The sequence below is a fragment of the Lissotriton helveticus genome, chromosome 1_1 (genome assembly GCF_964261635.1).
Source record: "Lissotriton helveticus chromosome 1_1, aLisHel1.1, whole genome shotgun sequence".
In the NCBI taxonomy this organism is placed as follows: domain Eukaryota; kingdom Metazoa; phylum Chordata; class Amphibia; order Caudata; family Salamandridae; genus Lissotriton; species Lissotriton helveticus.
The window spans coordinates 1,661,787,394-1,661,808,434 of record NC_136057.1 but is presented as its reverse complement, the minus strand read 5'-3'; the positions used below and the strand labels follow the sequence as shown (position 1 = coordinate 1,661,808,434).

At 43.9% G+C, this 21,041-nt stretch overlaps 1 protein-coding gene across 7 annotated transcripts in view; it reads left to right on the top strand.

Annotated features, from left to right (window-relative positions):
* The first annotated feature begins 5,344 nt into the window (after positions 1-5,344).
* Positions 5,345-21,041, top strand: part of LOC144830245 (retinol dehydrogenase 7-like) — a 176,750-nt gene continuing 161,053 nt past the window's right edge. For 3 of the 7 annotated variants that reach the window (XM_078688901.1, XM_078688900.1, XM_078688895.1), the window contains exons 1-2: positions 5,346-5,654; positions 5,801-6,003. The gene's annotated coding sequence lies outside the window, so the exon portion shown is untranslated. Of the gene's footprint in view, positions 5,655-5,800; positions 6,127-21,041 lie in introns of those variants that run through there. The other 4 variants (XM_078688903.1, XM_078688897.1, XM_078688898.1 and 1 more) reach the window with 3 other exon arrangements.

The window sequence follows — 21,041 nt, the reverse complement described above, 5'->3', positions numbered from 1 at the left end:
GCCGGTGTAGAGGGAATTTCCGTAGTCCAGCCTGCTGCTGATGAGTGCAAGGATGAATGTCTTCCTTGCCTCGGTGGGGATTCATTTGAAAGTCTTATGGAGGGTGAGGATGGTGTTGTAGCAGCTGGAGGTGACGACATTGACCTTTCGTTTCATGGAGAGGGAGGAGTTGAGTATTATGCCAAAGTTCTTGGCGTGGTCTGTGGGTGTAGGTGGGCTGCCGAGTGCGGTTGGCCACCAGGTGGTATTCCATGCCGAGAGGGTGGTTCCGAGGATGAGGACTTCAGTCTTCTCCAAGTTCAATTTTAGGCAGCTCTTGTTCATCCAGGCCGTGACGTCTTGCATTCCTTCCTGGAAATTGAGTCTGGTGGTGGTGGGGTACTTGGTGAGGGAGAGGATGAGCTTGGTGTCGTCGGCGTAGGAGACTATGCTAAGACCGTGCTGTTGGACATTAGGATTTAGTTAACATTAGGATTTAACCACCGGACAACATGGGGGGCAAACGTTGAGGTCAGTCCGTCAAAGGGCATGAATAAGCAAGCTGAGGAGACAAGCTCCTGTGTCTGCGCTGTGTTTGTGAGTGGGGGAGCTCTGAAAGAGGGTCGCTAATTGCGGAGCAGGGAGCTGTGAGTGTTATAATGCAACTCAAGCAGCATCAGGCTCTCCATTTGGATGGAGGAGTGTTGCCTCCCCAGCTCAAAGTGCAGCAAAGATGAAAAAGTATGTGGTTTGAGGAGAGGGCTCGGCCACTGCTTCTGGCAGTGCGGGAGTCGTGCTTACTCCAGTTTAGAGTGTGCATGTCACTTTGGCCCGCTGTCGTGCACACTTTACATCTCTCCAACCCGAGCTGTCTGAGACAGCTGGGTGGAGAACCAGCGCAGTGTGGACAAGAGTAGGAGAGGGGAATGGTATACAGTGGAGTAGAGTGTTGTAGAGTGGATCAGTGGAGTAGAGTAGTGTGTCAGAATAGAATGGAGTAAAGCGGCATGGAGTGGTGTAGAGGGAGTTGTGTAGAGCATTGTAGAGTGGAATAGTGTCATAGAATGGCATAAAGTGTAGTAGAGTGGAGTGGCATAGAGTGGAGTATAGCATCATAGAGTGGAGTATCGTATAATGTAGTATTGTAGGGTGTAGAGTCATCGAGTGGAGTGTTGTAGAGTGGAGTACAGTAGAGTGGACTAGAGTGGCATAAAGCACAACGGATTGGTGTAGAGTGCATTGGTTTTGAGTGAAGTAGTGTAGGGCCGATTGGCTTAGAGTGGAGTGATTTATAGTAGAGTGGTGCAGACCAGATTGCAGTGGAGTGGAATGGCGTAGAGCGGAGTGGCAAGGCGCAGAGTGGAGTAGAGTGGCATGGAGTTCAGTAGCGTAGAGTAGATTGAGTAGAGTGAAGTGGCATAGAGTGAAGTGGTGCAGGGTAGAAAGGAGAGTTGCAAGGGAGAGTGCAGAGTTGAAGAGCTGAGTAGCATAGAGTACAGTGGCATACAGTAGAGTGGTGTAGAGTGCAGTGGTGTGGAGTGCAGTGGTGCAGAATAGATTGAAGTGGTTTAGAGTGGAGTGATGCAGAGTAAAGTGGCATAGAATGCATTAGCAAAGAGTGCAGTAAAGAGGCGTAGAGTTGAGTAGTGCAGAATAGAGTGTAGTGGCAAAGAGTGCAGTGGTGCAGAAGAGAGGGGCATATAGTGGTGCAGAGTAGAGTGCAGTGGCACAGAGTAGAGTGGTGTAGATTTCAGTGTCAGAGAGTGCAGTGGTGCAGAGTAAAGTGGCATAGAGTGCATTAGTTTAGAGTGCAGTGGCGTAAAGTGATACAGGGTGAAGTAACAAAGAGTGCAATGGAGTAGAGTGGCGTAGTGTACAGTATAGGGGCATAGAGTGCAGTGGTGCGGAATAGATTGGCATAAAGTGCAGTGGCATACAGTGTATTGGTTTTGAGTAAAGCGGTGTGGAGTGCATTGGTGTAGAGTACAGTGGTGTAGAGTGCAGCAGTGGCGTAGAATAGAGTGGCGTAGAGTGCAGTGGGGTAGACTGGAATGGCACAGACTGGAATAGAGTGGCGTAAAGGAGACTTTTTTCAGAGTAGAGTGAAGTGGAGTGGAGTAGAGTGGTGTGGTGTAGAGTGCAGTGAGGCAGAGTAGATTAGAGTGGCTTAGAGTGGATTGGCGTAGAGTGCCATGGCGAAGTGTGCAATGGTGCATAGTAGAGCAGTGTGGGGGAGAGTGCCTTGGCAAAGAGTAGAGTGGTATAGAGGATAGAGGTGTTGAGTGAAGTGACTTAGAGTGGAGTGGTATGGAGGAAAGTGGAGTGGCATAGAGAGGAGTGGTGCAGATTACAGCACAGTGGTGTGGAGTGGTGCAGAGTAAAGTGGAGCGGGGTAAAGTGAATTATGCATGTGTGTGGTAGCACACTGCCATTACATACAAGAGATCTTCAAATAAAATGACCATTACATTTGCCCAGACATTCAGTTTTACTGATAAAAGTATACAATGCACACACAATAATGTGTGGAAATGTCATCACCTAGTATATTGATTTGCGTTGATCGTACTAAATTATTTGTTTCCACCACACCTTTAGAATTACCCAAAAATGTGCTTCATTTGCACTTTCCATATTCGAAATATCTGCACATTTCATTTACAGACATTTACATTTTGTTTTGTACTAGAAAACAAATAACACCATACAGCACACCCCGAATAGCGAGCATGATTGTCACATAAATCCTCTCACTTTGAAGTCAACTACTCACACACGTCTACAAATCACTCTACAACATCGGGCCCAAGTACCTCCACGACAGACTGAGTTTCCACTCACCAGTGAGGAACCTCTGCTCGGCCGACTTCGCCCTGGCAGAAGTCCCCCGCATCCGCCGTAGCAAATACGGAGGCAGGGACTTCTCCTAAACCGCAGCCATGGCCTGGAACTCTCTCCCGTTGGAAATACGATGTACACCAAGCCTGCTGGCATTCAGGAGTGCACTCAAGAGTTGGCTTTTCAACTGAACTGAGCTGCCATACCCCCCCCCCACCCCTCAGCACCTTGAGACCCTCACGGGTGAGTAGTTTGCGTTACCAAACCCTGATTGATTGATTGAACATTGGGCTCAGAGGCCCCCCCCATTGCTTATGTTTATTTGGCTTCAGCATCACTCTCATTTCCTTGTTTCTTAGTGGTGTGTTGCCATAGCCTTCCTCCCTGTTTGTGGGTTTGTCTCTCTCCTGAAACATGGATGCATTGCTTGTGTCCTTTCACCGCACATTTTGTTTGGTGCTACTTTTTTATTTGTTTTTAAGCACTCTACAAGAGTGCTTCTTTTTAGACTATCTCCTTTGTGTACTTACCTGCCTCTAAGTTCCTACTACCTGTCGACACTCTACTGCCCGTCTGTGTGCCATCAACCCCTCCCTCCCACCCTCCGTTGTCCCTATGTTTGCTCCTAGCACCTCCTTCCCAGCCTTCGTGGTCCCGGTTCCACCGAACTGTCCTGGCCCTCTCCTTGTTGCCTCCCGTCCGCTCCCTCCCTGTGTTGCCTCCTGCCACAGTCCTCCCTCCCTCCTTGTTGCCTCCTCACTGCACATACCTCTGTTGTGCCCGCTACCCCTCCTGCCTCTCTTCACTCACTGTAACCTCCCATGCCTCAATAAACAAAAAAGTGCTATGACACCCACAAGTGGTGTCGGTGTAATAGCGCTTTTTTTTTTATCACAGCCTCCCTTGCCTGTGTTGCCCCTCTCAAAAGCCCTGCTTCCCTCCGTGTGGTCGTGCACAAGCAATGAAACAAGCATTGGCAAAGCCAATAGGTTTCGTCTATGTGAGATCTATTGATGTTGTTAATGTTTTTTGGACATGTTGCAAAGCAGCACAAGCTGCTGTACAACATGGCTTAAAGTAAACAAAAGTGCTATGACATGCCATTGTTGACTGCGCCATATCGCTTTTGTTTTCTTTAAGCCATGTTGCAAAGCAGCCCACATTGCTGTGTAATACGTCTAAAAAACATTAAACAAAGCCAAATAGCACTTGTGCCAGCAAGAGCTAGTTGGCTTTGTTTAATGTTTTTTAGGGGGATGTGAGGGTTGAAGGTGGCGGGGGGGTACTGTGGTAGGGGGTTAGCAACACAACAGACACTGTGAGGAGGCAGGGGGCGAAGCAACATGACGGAGGTGTTGGAGAGGAGAGAGGAACCAGCAACACCAAGGAGGGAGGGGGAGTGCTGGGGGTGCCAGCACCATGAAGGAGGTGTGGGTGAGGAGGGAGGAATGCAGAGGTTGGGGGAATGCAGAGGCAAGCAACACGAGAGAGGTGTGAGGAGGGGGGAGGGTATAAACAATCAGGAGACACAGCATTTAGGATCGACGTTCAGCATACAGGCCCTGGAACATGTAGGTCAAGCAAAGGTTATGCAGTTCCTAAGAAAGAAGAAAGAGGGGTAAAGGGTAGGGGCCAGGAGGCCAGGTAAGAAGGACAAGGAAGGGGGGGGAGTGCTCCAGTAAGGAGCATAGGCCCTTACACACCCCAAGAGGTGTCATGCTTCATCATAGGGCAGCTCCTCGTTGGGCCGGCGCTGCAATATACAATGGGCCCCGCAGGTGGGCTCTTTGCTGGAGGTCTTCTGGATAGAAAGCCGGAGGCCCTATATGATGTGGTGATGGGGCAACCGTGTAGTGAGTAGAGTGGGTGTGGTGAGTTTGTTAAAACTAGCTATGAGTCTCCCAAAAACCTCTAATAGCTGGACACTGATGCTATGGTTAAAAGAGTTGTTGCTGGCTAGGAGAATTAAACCTGCTGCAGCTCAATGTGTGTGATGATGGGTGAAGGTGGTAAAAAGGTCGGTAGTCTCCTAAAGGATGAGTGGTGTTTCATCAGGACCAGGGGAAAAAAACACAAATCGTGTGGGATGATGGGTGAAGGTGGTAAAAAGGTCGGTAGTCTCCTAAAGGATGAGTGGTGTTTCATCAGGACCAGGGGAAAAAAACACAAATCTACTCTGAATAAAGGAGACGGTCAAGAGGGTATCCTAAGGTGTACCGTCCCAATGTCACGAATTCAAATGTAATTCGGAAAGGGGGCAGGGGTGGCCTTAGGCATGTGCAAGCTGTGCACCTGCACAGGGCCGCCAAACCCCAGGGGCCGCCACGCCGCCAAACCTAAAAATTGCTATGAAATGGTCACCGTTGGACACTTTTTTGGTTTACTTGCAGCTCTGCTGCGCATGGCAAAAAAAAAATAACGAAACTAATAGCTCTTTCGTAGAAGGGACATTTGGCTTTGCCGATGCTTATTTTCTACATGCTTTAGGCTCCCGAATTAAACACGCCCTCCCTACCCAGCCCTTCCTTCTTCTCCGCCTTCCATTTTCATTCCTCCTCCTTGACAACAATTTGGCCCTAGCGAGAAGCAGGTGAACTGAGGTGATGTTTGTGTTCAGAGAGGTTAGTCACCGCTCTGATATCAGACAAGGACTGAATTGTGAGCAAAAGTGCCTCACTGTTGCACCGTCAGCAGCGAGGGGGCCAAATTGATTCCCCCCCGCCAGAGAGTACCTGTCAGAGCAAACATTGTTTTAGTACAGCCGAAGCCCAACCCCCCCACCTCTACCCCCCTCGGCCCCTGAACCTGGTGCGGTCTGCATTTTTAAGAATATACAGGTATTAATTACTTATTAATTAATTAAATGTTTCCACTTGATCAAGCTCAGACGCCGGAAAGGCTGACATTGCCCTATCGGAATACGAACTCGAGCTTTCTGGCAGTGAGCTTTGAACTTGTTTTCTTTTTCTTTTTCCTTCATCAGCGGCTGACTTCAATCACGACAAGAACCCAGGAAGCAAACAGGACGGGGAGTGTTAGGCAAACTGCGCCAAACCAGAGAGTTTTCTTTGCTAAGAACAAACATTTCCCGTCACCAGCAGTGATCGGTTCACTGTGAACCCAGGCGGAGATAAGATCAGACTCGGTGGAAAGAGGACTGGGCGAGGAGCGGGCGGCTGTGAAGAGGTACGAGGAAGATGCCCCACGTGTTTTTCTAGACTACAGTGACAGGCACATCGATGTGCGCATGCTCACACTGCTTACTTCTTACTAGTGGAGAAGTTACGACATGACTTGACGTCATGCCAGGTGAGTGTTGTAGGGGAAGGGAAATCCTTTAGCGAGAGTATTTTCTCTCTGGATTTCCCTTCTTTTTTTGAAGTTTAGGAGCAGCAACACTGTCGTAGTGTCACCAGGGCTTTAGGTGAAAGTTTTCTCAATATTCTATATAACAAACTTCTTATTTATCGTATGCAACTAACAACCATTGACAAAGCCAATAGTCCTGACTTCTTGTAGGTATGATGTTACTTGTATCATATATGTTGATGCAATGACAGAAACAGCAAAATACAAGTCAGGCGGCACACTATGCTAAGTACATATTTTTTGCTTACCCGATTCTAAGCCACGCCCTTATTGCCATTGGCCATGCCCCTTTGAGAGCCCCCCCCCCCCCAGTTTTTTCGTCCCACTTAAAGCCCTGACTAAGAATGAAGGCAGGGCGCCAAGACCAGATGTGGCCTCTTTATCTCGTCTCTCACTGGGATTTGAATGAGTGACCTTGTCTGAGGACAAAGGCCCTGCCGGGGCCTGACTGCCTGCTGAACACATATGAAATACACTTCAACTCTTTTAGAGTGTGCTGAGAGCTTGACTTGACTTAGGGCGCATGCGCAGAGGGTTACCATGCTTGACACTATTTGAGGAAAATGGGCAATAATTAAATATCGCTAATTTAGGGCCAGATGTATAAACTATTTTGCATTCATAAGTAAATGTAAATGTAAATGTCATGGTACTTATAGAGCGCACTGTCACCAGACGGTCACCTTGCGGTGTCACCTATTCGGCTTCCTGGCGCTGATACTCATACCGCTGTGGAACCCCTCCTGGCTTTCCCTGTGAAGTGTCCACTCCTGGGCACCCCCAGGGTGAAGCCAGGCATCCTTAGCGCTGTTGGGGCCGGTGTGGAGGCTAAGCAAACTATTGCCCAGAGCCCGTGATTAGAATAGGCACCGAGGCGAGAATAACCAGGTCCGAGGAAATTGAGCCCGAGAACCCGCCGAGGCGGGAATCGAACCCTGGTCAGAACTCTGCATCAGGGTCTGCCGCTCTAACCTTTGAGCCACACTCGGTCCTTGTCATCTGGACACCACTTTTCCTTTCCTGGACTTTGCTTTTACATGTCATTGTTATCAGGTGTATTGGCCAGATTGGCTCAATTAAAACGAACCAATACTAAAGCTCCAAGATATATAAAAGCAAAGTCTAGCGATGGAAAGGTGCTGTCCCCTGACATGGAGCCCTTTTTTCACCCTATTTACTATGTTCATTTTAAACGACGTAGCAAATACAGGCTCTCATTTCACAACATACAAAGGAGTGTAAGGTAACAAAAGGAGCCTTACAGGGCAAAGATAGTGAGTGCTTGTACTGAAACCTTCTCATGAATCACTACTGAAATGCCCTAATGAAAAGTGTTATCAATTGAAAAACTTCCACTTGGCCACCCTAGGTGTAAATAAAATGCAAGCTAGGAGGAGAGGCCCCTAATACTTTACGTATGTACATATGTACTAAGGGGCTTGCCACAGTATAGGGGATTGCATTCCACTGTGATCAGACTCATTAGATGGGGGGTGGCAGAGGGGGAGGCGCTCAGTTGTGAGGAATATAGGGGATTAAGAAAAAGACCGATTTCCCAAGAATGGGCCCAAGTGCTAGAGCAGTACAAAGCAGAAACAAACTAAGATGCCACAGACGCTCCAGTCCCATTGTTAACCTAGATACAACTACTGGATCCCTGCTTGGTGGACGGGCGGGACAGGGAAGGTCCATGAAGACACCCCAACCCCACCCCACCCTGGGTCACACTTGCAGAACATTATCGGGATTGACCCTCAGGAGCGTGTCCCGACTGGACTGATTGGAGTTCTGTGGCTAAGTTTATGTTTATGATTATGGGTTAGTAGGGAGGGTAGAGTTGTGGGTGGGGTACGGAGGGTGGGTGGTTGGGGCCGACATCGATGGTGTAGGGTGTATTGAGCAAGAGTGGGTAGGCCAGATTATTGTGAGCGGTACAAAAGGGGGACTGAGCATCTGAACCAATCAAACACTCACACCCAGTCAAAAGATCTGGGTTTAATCCATCACCGTTCTTTAGCCCACTCTGCCACCCCAGTTCAGACATGGCTATATGCAAATCAGTCTGACCCTGTGCCTCATGGGAACAGTCCAGCCCAAACTGCCAAGCCATGCCTTCCCTGGACCGGAAACAAACTTCCGAGGACCGGTTTCTGGCATTACAGCCGTCTTCAGCCTGGCTTGCTTGAATCCAGTGGCAAAGTGAGCAAGGGACTCACGTCTGAGCATACCCTGCCACACTTATGGCGGCCAAAGCGGTACAAAAGGGGGTGGTGATGGACTGAGCATCTGAACCAATCAAACACTCACACCCAGTCAAAAGATCTGGGTTTGATCCATCACCGTTCTTTAGCCCACTCTGCCACCCCAGTTCAGACATGGCTATATGCAAATCAGTCTGACCCTGTGCCTCATGGGAACAGTCCAGCCCGAACTGCCAAGCCATGCCTTCCCTGGACCAGAAACAAGCTTCCGAGGACCGGTTTCTGGCATTACAGCCGTCTTCAACCCGGCTTGCTTGAATCCAGTGGCAAAGTGAGCAAGGGACTCACGTCTTAGCATACCCTGCCACACTTATGGCGGCCAAAGCGGTACAAAAGGGGGTGGTGATGGACTGAGCATCTGAACCAATCAGACACTCACACCCAGTCAAAAGATCTGGGTTTGATCCATCACCGTTCTTTAGCCCACTCTGCCACCCCAGTTCAGACATGGCTATATGCAAATCAGTCTGACCCTGTGCCTCATGGGAACAGTCCAGCCCAAACTGCCAAGCCATGCCTTCCCTGGACCAGAAACAAGCTTCCGAGGACCGCCATAAGTGTGGCAGGGTATGCTCAGACGTGAGTCCCTTACTCACTTTGCCACTGGACTCAAGCAAGCCGGGCTGAAGACGGCTGTAATGCCAGAAACCGGTCCTCGGAAGCTTGTTTCCGGTCCAAGGAAGGCATGGCTTGGCAGTTCGGGCTGGACTGTTCCCATGAGGCACAGGGTCAGACTGATTTGCATATAGCCATGTCTGAACTGGGGTGGCAGAGTGGGCTAAAGAACGGTGATGGATCAAACCAGATCTTTTGACTGGGTGTGAGTGTTTGATTGGTTCAGATGCTCAGTCCATCACCACCCCCTTTTGTACCGCTTTGGCCGCCATAAGTGTGGCAGGGTATGCTCAGACGTGAGTCCCTTGCTCACTTTGCCACTGGATTCAAGCAAGCCGGGCTGAAGACGGCTGTAATGCCAGAAACCCGTCCTCGGAAGCTTGTTTCCGGTCCAGGGAAGGCATGGCTTGGCAGTTCGGGCTGGACAGTTCCCATGAGGCACAGGGTCAGACTGATTTGCATATAGCCATGTCATAACTGGGGTGGCAGAGTGGGCTAAAGAACGGTGATGGATCAAACCCAGATCTTTTGACTAGGTGTGAGTGTTTGATTGGCTCAGATGCTCAGTCCATCACCACCCCCTTTTGTACCGCTTTGGCCGCCATAAGTGTGGCAGCGTATGCTCAGACGTGAGTCCCTTGCTCACTTTGCCACTGGATTCAAGCAAGCCAGGCTGAAGACGGCTGTAATGCCAGAAACCGGTCCTCGGAAGCTTGTTTCCGGTCCAGGGAAGGCATGGCTTGGCAGTTCGGGCTGGACTGTTCCCATGAGGCACAGAGTCAGACTGATTTGCATATAGCCATGTCTGAACTGGGGTGGCAGAGTGGGCTAAAGAACGGTGATGGATCAAACCCAGATCTTTTGACTGGGTGTGAGTGTTTGATTGGTTCAGATGCGCAGTCCATCACCACCCCCTTTTGTACCGCTTTGGCCGCCATAAGTGTGGCAGGGTATGCTCAGACGTGAGTCCCTTGCTCACTTTGCCACTGGATTCAAGCAAGCCGGGCTGAAGACGGCTGTAATGCCAGAAACCGGTCCTCGGAAGCTTGTTTCCGGTCCAGGGAAGGCATGGCTTGGCAGTTCGGGCTGGACTGTTCCCATGAGGCACAGGGTCAGACTGATTTGCATATAGCCATGTCTGAACTGGGGTGGCAGAGTGGGCTAAAGAACGGTGATGGATCAAACCCAGATCTTTTGACTGGGTGTGAGTGTTTGATTAGTTCAGATGCTCAGTCCATCACCACCCCCTTTTGTACAGATTATTGTGAGCTCATAATAGTGTCACTGTCCACAGGTTCTTGTATCACAAGACTGTTCTCCACTCTGCAATGTCATGAGGAAACGTGGCAGAACCTACTGTCGATCTACATGTATAAATGTAATCCAAAAATGGAAATTTATAATACAAGACAATGTGTATCTTACAACCCTAATAAAATTATGTTAAAAACAAATTCACTGTGATCAGACTCCAGTCCCCATTTGCAAAGCAAAATAAATTTAGATCCCATGCAACCCAAAAAGACTGTTCACAAAAATACCACCCTGCCCACCACATTAATGCTGAGAATTGATTTGCGGATGTTATGAATAGTTGCAAATGCTGGGAGTGAAGCCTGTGACGAATGGCAGACTACGATCCCAGTAGTTGCATTTGCTAGGTTCCTGTTCAGTAAAGGTGGTTTGTGCAGTGACGGCTCGCCGAAGGAGTGCTGCAGGGTGGTGGGCGGGGCAAGGGAGAGTCAGGGTGGGAGGGTAGTGGACTCCGACTTACGGAGTAACAAAGTTAAGTAAGTAAATAAATAAATAAAACCATTTACGCCGATTTTGCGATGCAGCGCGCACATTTTAAATTGTTTTATTTATTTATTTACTTACTTAACTCCATTCCGCCATAACTCGGGGTCCACTACCCCGCCACTGGGTTTGTGTTTCATGCAATCAGTCCCTTGCCTCTGCAAGGGCTTTCTTTCCCTGTCCATCAAAGGGGGGACCCGTGACTTTGCGTTGCAAAAAACTGTTCTGCGACTAGCCTGTTTTAACCCACTCCACTCCAGTCTACCCCAACCCGCCCCACTCCAGTCTACCCCAACCCACCCAACTCATATCTACCCAACCCCACCCCATTCTATCACACTCCTATCTATCCCACCCCAATCTATGCCCAATTCACTCCTATCTACCCAACTACACTCCAATCTACCTCACTCCATTCCAATCTACCCCTGTCTGCCGCAATCCAATCTACTCCATGGCACCCCACTCCAATCTACCCCACTCAACTCTACTACAATATAGGGGGTGACTGGTGACATTGCTGTACAAAAAAGTGTTCTGCGACTAGCTTCTTTTGAGTATATGGAGCACTATATATATATATATATATATATATATATATACATAGCGCTTCATATTGCACTTGTGTCTTTTCTAAGATCTGTAAGTAACGTGTTATGTTATGAGAAATTGTATAGCACATTAATCACCTATAAGGCGTTAGGCTCCCACAGCGTTAGTTGATGAGCGAAAATCCCCGACAACCCATGGCAGTCACTATCTGAACAATTAAATATACCAACGTGGTGTATAATAAATTGTAAAATAAGATAGAATGGTATATTGTATTTCTCAAATGCAAAAATAAGAGGAGCAGCAGATCAAGAGGGAATTGTCTCTTCCTGGAGAGCGGCAAGGGGCAAACCCATAAAAGAAAAGAAAATATAACACCGAAGCAAAGGAGCAAATAATTAAGAAAATTCAGTAACCTCTTTCACACAGATGGCGGAGAAATCCAGGAATCGCCAACAAAGGGCATGTGACCTGTTGAATGATGATGCAACCACTCCTTCGACAAGCACCAACATGGGAGGAGCAACTAGTGGAAAAGATAAGGAGAAAAGAACAATATTAAACATTACAAGAGAATTGCAACAGAACCGGATATTGGAAATCAATAAATGGTGGGAGAAAACCACTTTGGAAAAATACATTGGGTTTAAAAGAGTCCCGAGAGGACTGCGTATACTCATCATGCCCACATTAAATGACCTTGATCCGGATCTGATAAAATCATGGCAACAGGACACCAATGAATGCTCGTTCAAATTAATGAGAACACTAATTATACACGCTGAGAGGAAACTTGAGAAGATCACAAGCATTATCCAAGCCTTGGAAGAGGAACTGGCAAAAATCCCTGTAACAGAAGAAAATAAAGAACTGATAGATGCCATGGAAAAGAAAATTAACAGACATGAGGCAGAGGTAGAGAAGCGAAAAGCAAATAAATTTGCGAGGGACAGAATGGATTATGCCAATGGACGAATTTACACCTTCGCCCGCAAGTATGACACATTGAGAAGTAGGGTTGTAATGGACAAATGTGCAGGAACATCAACACATACAGATGCGATTGATAGCTCAGAAGTGAGCTCTGCAGATGAGGATGCCATAACAACCCCACTGGATTTTCGCGGGGAGATTCAATTGGCACAAATGATAACGCAACAACGAGGGAGAGGCAGAACCAACGCTTGGGGGAGAGGGCAGACAAAATTACAACCAAAACCACAAGTAGGAGAAGTAGAAGAAGGAACAAAATCAAAGAAAGGAAAAGGAAAATAGAAAAATTCTTCAAAAAAAGTGGATGTAACCCAAACAACAATCTGGTCATAAATATATCTGACAGACAATTGACTGCAAGTCAGTTAAAACTTTTCAACCGAAGACTCTCCTACTCTCCGAACAAAGACATCGACATCCCCAATGCACGCATTGACCTCTACAAATTCTGTAGGAAAATTAAGCTAAAAAAATATTTCTTAGAGAAAAAACCTCAGTTGAATATTCGCAAACCAGAAGATATAGTTCCCTCTATAATCACTCGTAAAGATCTACAGACACATAAAGTATTGATGTCACTTGAAGCTGACGAGCAATCTGGTATGGAGAAACATCAAAATCCCCTCACGGCTGATATTGAATTTTGTAGGACTGCAGGATTAACAACAAATAAAGGAGGCGAAAGTGGTTTAAAGATACAGTCAAGATTTTGTCCTCAATTACCACCGGGAAAAAAAATCGACTTATTCCACGAAATGATGGTGGAAGAAATTATGAGGATACCGGTCAAACTAACCACGAGGAAAAACAAAGGTCCTAACAAAAAGAAAATGAACCTATCCCCTGACGAATATCGGGCAATCACCGAACTAAAAAATGATCCAACAATAATAATAAAATCCTCGGACAAGGGAGGCAATATTGTAATCCAAAATGTCACAGATTACATTAGTGAGGCAAAACGACAACTAGGAAACGAAGATCATTATGAGCCATTGAAGAACAATCCAATTGAGGAATGGACAAAAGAATATCACTCGTTCCTCCTCAACTGGAAGGAGAAGGGCCTAATTGACTTCGATGAATACTCTTACCTTAAAACGGATAACCCAATTACGGCCACTATATATTTTCTGCCGAAAATTCATAAGTCCACCAAAAATCCACCAGGCAGACCGATAGTGAGCTCTATTGGGTCATTATTAGAAAACACATCAAGATTCATTGACATCTTTTTGATGAATTATGTGACCAAACTACCATCCTACCTACGGGATACAATGGATTTTTAAAATAAAATCAGCCAAATAGAATGGAAATCTGGATATCAAATGACAACTATAGACGTATCGTCACTTTACACGTCTATACGCCATGAAGATGGCATAGGAGCGCTGACAAAATTCCTTGAAGGAAGATCCATCAGTTATTTAGAGCACTCCGCTATGTTACTAGACATGTGGGCATACTGTCTGAAACACAATGTCTTCCTATTCCTGGGCAGCCTGTACTTACAAAAGCAGGGTACGGCAATGGGGACATCTTTTGCCCCAACATATGCCAACCTATTGATGGCAGCATGGGAAACAGAAATAGTGGAGGAAGAAAAAAGAAAGGATTCAAGGATAATTACATGGTGTCGATTTATCGACGATTTGTTTGTGATTTGGGACGGCAGTCCAGAAAGCCTACAGATTTTTATCAACTCCTTGGAAGATAATAAATACAATCTACATTTCACGTCAAACATAAGCAACATCAATATAATTTTTCTGGATGTCGAAGTCTTCATAAAAAATAACAAGTTGTGCACCAAAATACATCGTAAGCCGACATCCTACAACAGTATCCTTCAAGCAAATAGTGGACATCCAGCTAAGCTCAAATGGAGCATCCCATATAGGCAAATGCTCAGAGCGAAAAGGAACTGTTCAGAAACAGATGACCTGGAATTGGAGATAGACCTGATGAGCAGCCGTTTTTTGGAAAGGGGATACCCCTTGGATGTATTAATAACAGCCAAATCAAGAATAAACTTGAAACAACGGAATGATCTTTTGAAACCTGTTGAAAAAGCAAAGACAGATGGAACAACACGTCTAATCATGGATTATAACAACCAAAGCCTGGACATGAAAAGGATAATAAACAGAAATTGGAAAGTTCTTCTACTAGATGAGACCCTAAAAGATAATATAACATCTTATCCTTGTATCACCTATAGGAAAACAGCTTCCTTAAGAGACATTTAACCCAGAGCCACCTTGTGATTAAACAACCCAAAGTAACATCTTGGTTTAACACTCCTGGATTTTGGAAATGCAGGAAATGTAAGGCTTGTGACCATGGTGCGAACATTACAGAGTACAGACTGCTAAATGGGAGAACGGAAAAAATCATAGATCACATAACTTGTGAATCCCAATATGTAATTTACAGACTGACGTGCCCATGTGGGAAGCATTACATAGGGCAATTAACAAATTGAAACTAAGAATTTTGCAACATCTTCGTGCGATCAAAAACATCGACCCTAATTACCCAATGGCCAATTACCCAATGGCCAAGCACTTCAATGAATGTCAGCAGGGCGATCGTAATAAACTACAGTACTCCGGCCTTAAAATGATAAAATCTGCAGAGAGAGGGGGTGATCGGACATTGAAGTTGCGGAAAATGGAGTCAAGAATGATCATGGCGATGGGTACGGAGCACCCACATGGACACAATCTGGATGTAGAACTATATGTACATTTGTAAATATCAGTGTAAATACCAGTATAAATATCAGTATAAATATCAGCACGAACTCACAAACTAACAACCCTTAATGATTGTGAACATTCTGAAAAAATTCCCCCCAGCGATGTATGGATAGTTGTAACACAGGATGTAAATATGGATTTTTTTCTTTTTTCCACATTGTCATCATATATATACATAAAAACGTAGTAAAAATTGACGCAAAATGAAGGGATTTGTAGATAGCCTGTAGCACTCTTGAGAAATCAGATAGTTGAGAGAAAAATTACGTTTCTTTTGTGTAACTTCTTTGATGATGTTTTTTGTACTTTACAATTGAAGGTGATGACAGAACTGTCTGAGAACTTGGGTGACTACTTGCAAAACTACCCACTTATGAAATGTATACCTTTTTTAGAAAACTTGTAAAAAAAAAAAAAAAAGTTTTTCTTTCAAAAATATTGACGTCAGTTGAATAAGAGCATGTTCTTGCGAATGGTATATATATATATATATATATATATATATATATATATATTGTATATTTTTTGTAAATTTTGTAAATTCTCGAAATTCCATGGATAGAAACTCAGAAAAATGTTTTCACTTTATTATCTTCGTTTTGAAAAGAGTACTTTACCCTTCATGCAAAATAGATATGGAAATAGAGATGAAAATGAACACAAAAAATAACAGCGGTAAAAAGGTGGCAACACTGGTCCATTGTGTGAGAGAAAGGTTATCTGTCTAGTGTTTTAAGGACATAGAAAAGGGTACTTGCACACACACACTTTAAAACCACTCTAGACGCCTTGGGACTCTATGGTCCAGTTGAAGGCTAAGTGTAGCCGAAACACGTAGGCCGTCCTGTATTTTGCACTTTTGCACATGGTGTTTTAAGAAATAAAGCTTAATGAATAACTTATCTGCTGCGGTGCCGTGACTTTCTTGCTGGAAGGAGAGGAGGCGGAAGGAATCAAAGTCATATGTATATATATATATATATATATATATACATAGCGCTTCATATTGCACTTGTGTCTTTTCTAAGATCTGTAAGTAACGTGTTATGTTATGAGAAATTGTATAGCACATTAATCACCTATAAGGCGTTAGGCTCCCACAGCGTTAGTTGATGAGCGTGGTCTTCAGCATCTTGCATAATTCAAGAAGCAAGGAGGATGATGTTGTGTTGTTGGAGGGCATTTCAGGTTTTGGGTGCAATTTTAGAAATTGAGTGACCTCCTATTCTGCTTTTGTCAATGCAGGGGTGTGCGTGAGTGATAGTTCTGTTGAGCATAGGTGCCCGGCAGGCTGCTGAAAGTGTATTCAGCTGTTCAGGTATTCTGGTCCAACGTTGTGCAGTGCTTTGAATGTGTACATGAGAAGTTGAATTGTCTGGGTTTGTTAATGGGAGCCAGTGGATCTCGGTGAGGTGTGGTGAGATGTGGGTGCAATGTGGGAGGTTGAGGATGAGTCTCTGGACGGGTTCTGGAAGGTCTGGAGTCCATGTAGGAGATGTTTGGAGATCAAAATATAAAAACATACAAAGTACCAGGGCAGTCAGATGGCCAACATGGGTGGGGTGATAAGAGCGTTCCGTTTCCAACAGAGAATGTTGAGGGTCAGCGGGGAGGGGGGACAGGTACTGCTTTTGGAGGTTTTGCTTAGACCACAGCCACTCTCTTTAGCTTGGACGTTTCAACCAAGATATAGGTGGTTCAGACTGTGGACAATGGCCAATGTGTTGCAGGGGGCAACGTGTAGAGAACGTGTCCCCTATTTTATGAATAACATAAAATGACTATTTATGCCCAGAAACATTCACGGTATAACCACAGCACACACATCATGTTTTATGTGCATACTCCAGTTACATGAGGCAGAAAGCTCCCTTCCAACAATTTTTAGGTCGAAATCTACCAAACAGCACAACTGTCTGGTTTGCTAACAAATTCTGGAGGCTATTCTGAAGGCTTCCCTGGTAATGCATTCCACCCATTGCTCACTATTGGTTTTGTGCTTTGTTACTCACATTTGCTTGCTTTCTATTTAATGGCTTTATATGTTTTAGGCTGTCCAGATTGAGGGGGCTTTGTTTTACTTTTCTCTCTCTTACTTCAAAGTGAAAGATTTTATGTGGCAATCTTGCTGTGAAATTAAAGTTTATTTTTCTAGCACATGATCCAGCTGGCTCTCCAACAACCCTCAATACTCATTTCATTTAACCCAGGAGCAATTTATTCTTACTCATCGGTGGGGCCCATAGCACCACGAGTCACACACACACATATACCAATACTTCTGAATCAGTGACAAAGAAGGCGAGCTGCTGGTTAGCTGGGTACCTAAGTTTTATACTTTATACATTTATATACATTTTTTATAGTTCGCAACTTATGCTAACCTGTTACCTGGAAAACTCTACATCAAGGTACTCCACTATTCGGTCAATGGATCATCTAGTAGAAGTTAGTTGATGGAGACCAAGAGCAGTTTACTCATAGTAATCCTATAACTTTAGCAATCTTATTCTGTCATGACATTTCATAAAATTAAAACCGGACTCGAGTTTAACATTTTAAATTGATTTTATCTACTTCATTTAAGGACAGAACTTTTAAAGATTTTATTTAGACAAGCAAAATGTAAGCAATTTATTTAGTACATGTTAAAGAAAAATGAAATTTAGAAAAGTATATTACCAAGCTGTTATATGGAAATAACAGAGTCGCACAAGTTCCCAATCTGTCTCTCTATTCTCCTCAATGCCTCTCTTCCAAAATAAAAACTCCACATTCGATCATTCTTCTTTGCTCCATCAAAAGGTAAAGTCCAAAAATGTCAAAGTCTTTAACACCATAAATTGTTCAAACCGACAGCATGTCGTGGTGCAAAATGAAATCCGTGGAGCAAGCCTATTTCACCTTTCCGAATAAGCTCTTTTATACCTTTTTTTCTCTTACTATCTAACTCAAATTGAAACTTTTAGGGTCCACAGTTCATTCTGATTGGTCCATTAGAGGGGTGGTGATGATCACCTCATTCAATTCCTTGCCCAACCCAGTTTTTCATTTAGCAAAGTTATCTTCAAAATATTCCCATGACATTCATCTCCGATTTATGCTTGTCGTTCTCTTTTTTTTACACAACTTGATATATTTTCTCCGTCACTGTTCTGTTCACACGGTTTTAGATGCAGGCATCCTTTGGTACACTTCAGTGCCCTAGGCCAAGCTGACCTTGACATCACTCGCTTCGAGTACAGGCTATTCTATTTACTCTGCTTCCACCAGGGCGCATGCGTGGAGGGCTTTTCTTTCAAACTGATGTCAACGCTCCAGTCACCAGACATATTCAACAAACAGGCCACGTAAGCCTCAATGAGAACTAATGCGGAAACAAACAGAAAATTCGATTTTGAATTATAGCCCTTCTGTTTACCTGCCACCATTCTAATATTCCGAGTTAGTTGTTACCTAGCATTAAGCGATATAGATAGCATTCTTTTACTTACCAAGTGCTTTTTCTTTTTCTTGCCACAACATATAATTACACTATTAACAGCATAAACACACATGTTTATTTGCTTAAAAGTATATTATTATAGCACTATATTAGTATGACTCATAAACAATTATTAGTATGTCATTTTTGCAAATAGCCATTAGTTTCCCACCTGTAATGTAAAATGCCTGAGTGCCTTTTATTGATTAATTTTCATGCATCACACTGGTATTTTCGTTATAGTTATGAGAGCTTGACTTTACAAGGGGTACACAACCATTTTCGTCTCTCCCCTGCTCAATCAACTCCCTCTTTGGTGATTTTATCACCACACAAATCATCCCACCTACATTTCTTCAAGAACATGTTTCAGGCTCTTCAGTTTTATACTTTAGTATTTTCCATAATTTGACCTCTTGAATTCTCATACATTTTCTCCTTTAACTCTTCAAGCTCGATTTTACATTTTTCTATAGTTAATTTTATTTTTATTTCAGCTCTTTTTTTCTTTTAATGCAACCACATCCTAATCTTATCATTAATGCTATCATTATTATTATTGTTACTGGTATTAATATTTTTCCAATCAATGAACTACCTATTTCTGCAAACCAATTCTTTACATTAGAAAAACTCTTACCAAGTTTCTTTAGAACACCATCAACCTCCAGTGGGATAATTTCTTTATGCAATTCAGTTATATTTCTAATATATCTCTGTTTATTTTGACTTCTATCAGGAATATAAGTACAACAATGTTGCACTTTTAATATTCCACAGACTCCTCCTTCTTTTGCGCAAGTCTATTTTGCATTATCATAGCTCTCATAGCAACCATTTCAGTATTTACCATTAAAAATTCTCCAGCTGTACTTGTCGATAAACGATCCACTATCGTTGACAATTTTTGAATTTTGTTTGCATTGAATAATATACCCACTGCTGGTATCAGTGCACCAAAAATATCACCTACTATTTCCAGAAAACATTCCCTTCTCCTACGTGTTAATGGTTTACCTATTTCATGAATTCCATTAGTACCTCTATTTACATGGAAAATTTTGGGAAAGACCAAGCCTACATAACATGTCCCATACCAATGGTCTGGCAATCTATAATAAGATTTGTTGCCACATATAAAATACAATCCAGGAAAAACAGGATCATTTCCCCCTTTAAATCCCCCCCCGAATAATTCTGTAAGTGTCTTTGCAATCACTTGCTCCCACAAAATAGTTATCACTCACCATGTTATCTCTTTGAATACTGTGAACGGAAAATGAAGATTAGTGCACAGCCACCTGACGTTTTTAATGTTGGACAAAACGATAATTTCAATGTTCACTTTAGGGTGCCACCTGGGTGACGTCACTTGTCCTGGATGCCTTTAGAGTACTCAAGAAAATGTGCTTCTTATGATCATTAGTTGCATCCCTTGGTGCACATCATGTCTCCTTGGTGTTAATCAAGGATTCCTTTCCCAAACAAGATTATGTACTCGTTTATTCTTTGTCATATAGTTCTTTTATTCACTTCAAGTTAAATTTCTTCTTTCATAATTATTTCCATATATTTATGTTTCAAATGCATTCCTTTGACATCATCATATTTTATGTATCCAATGCATTTCGGGCATCCCATGCCCTTCATCAGGGATTATGTGCTGGAAAATTAATGAACAAATATATTCACATATACAATCTTGTTCTAGTTCGTAAATAAAAAGAAAACCATGCGTGTAAACATGCTCTGTGATGCCCGTATAGTGTCCCGAGTGCTTAGTGTCAAGTGTCGGCGAAGTTATGAAGTGCAGCACACAAGTGATAAAACACTTACATGTCAATGTTGCAGTCGAGTTCGCAACGTGAAAGATTGGGTATAACTGAAAAATAGAAAGTATAATCATGAGCGTCCTCATGGTTACTGAAAGGTCAAAAAATAAATGACGCGGACTCAAATGGGTCCGAGTCCCAACTTACTATTTGGACGCGTGGCGTCTCTCTCAAGTTGTTCATGTCGGAAAAACGTTCGTGAATGGTGAGTTGTGGCTACTTCCTTGTAGCGATGTAGAAACGCGCTGATTCGTTAGTCTGTGTCGATCACGTGATGATAGAGACCGGCAACAGACTGCCCGTTGTACGGAGATACCTGTCGGAAAAAAGTGTAATGAAGGTAAATAAACGGTGAGGAGACGGTGAAAAAACGGATGTCTGTGTCGCATGTGTACAATGACGTAAAAAATGAAAAATAAATAAATACAAGGATGATAATAAAATATAGAACAATATGGGTGGATATGTCAAGCGCCCACGAGGAAATAAGGACTACAATGACAAAGTCTAATACATTATAAATAGTATGAAAATTCAATGCGATCGTTGGGACCAA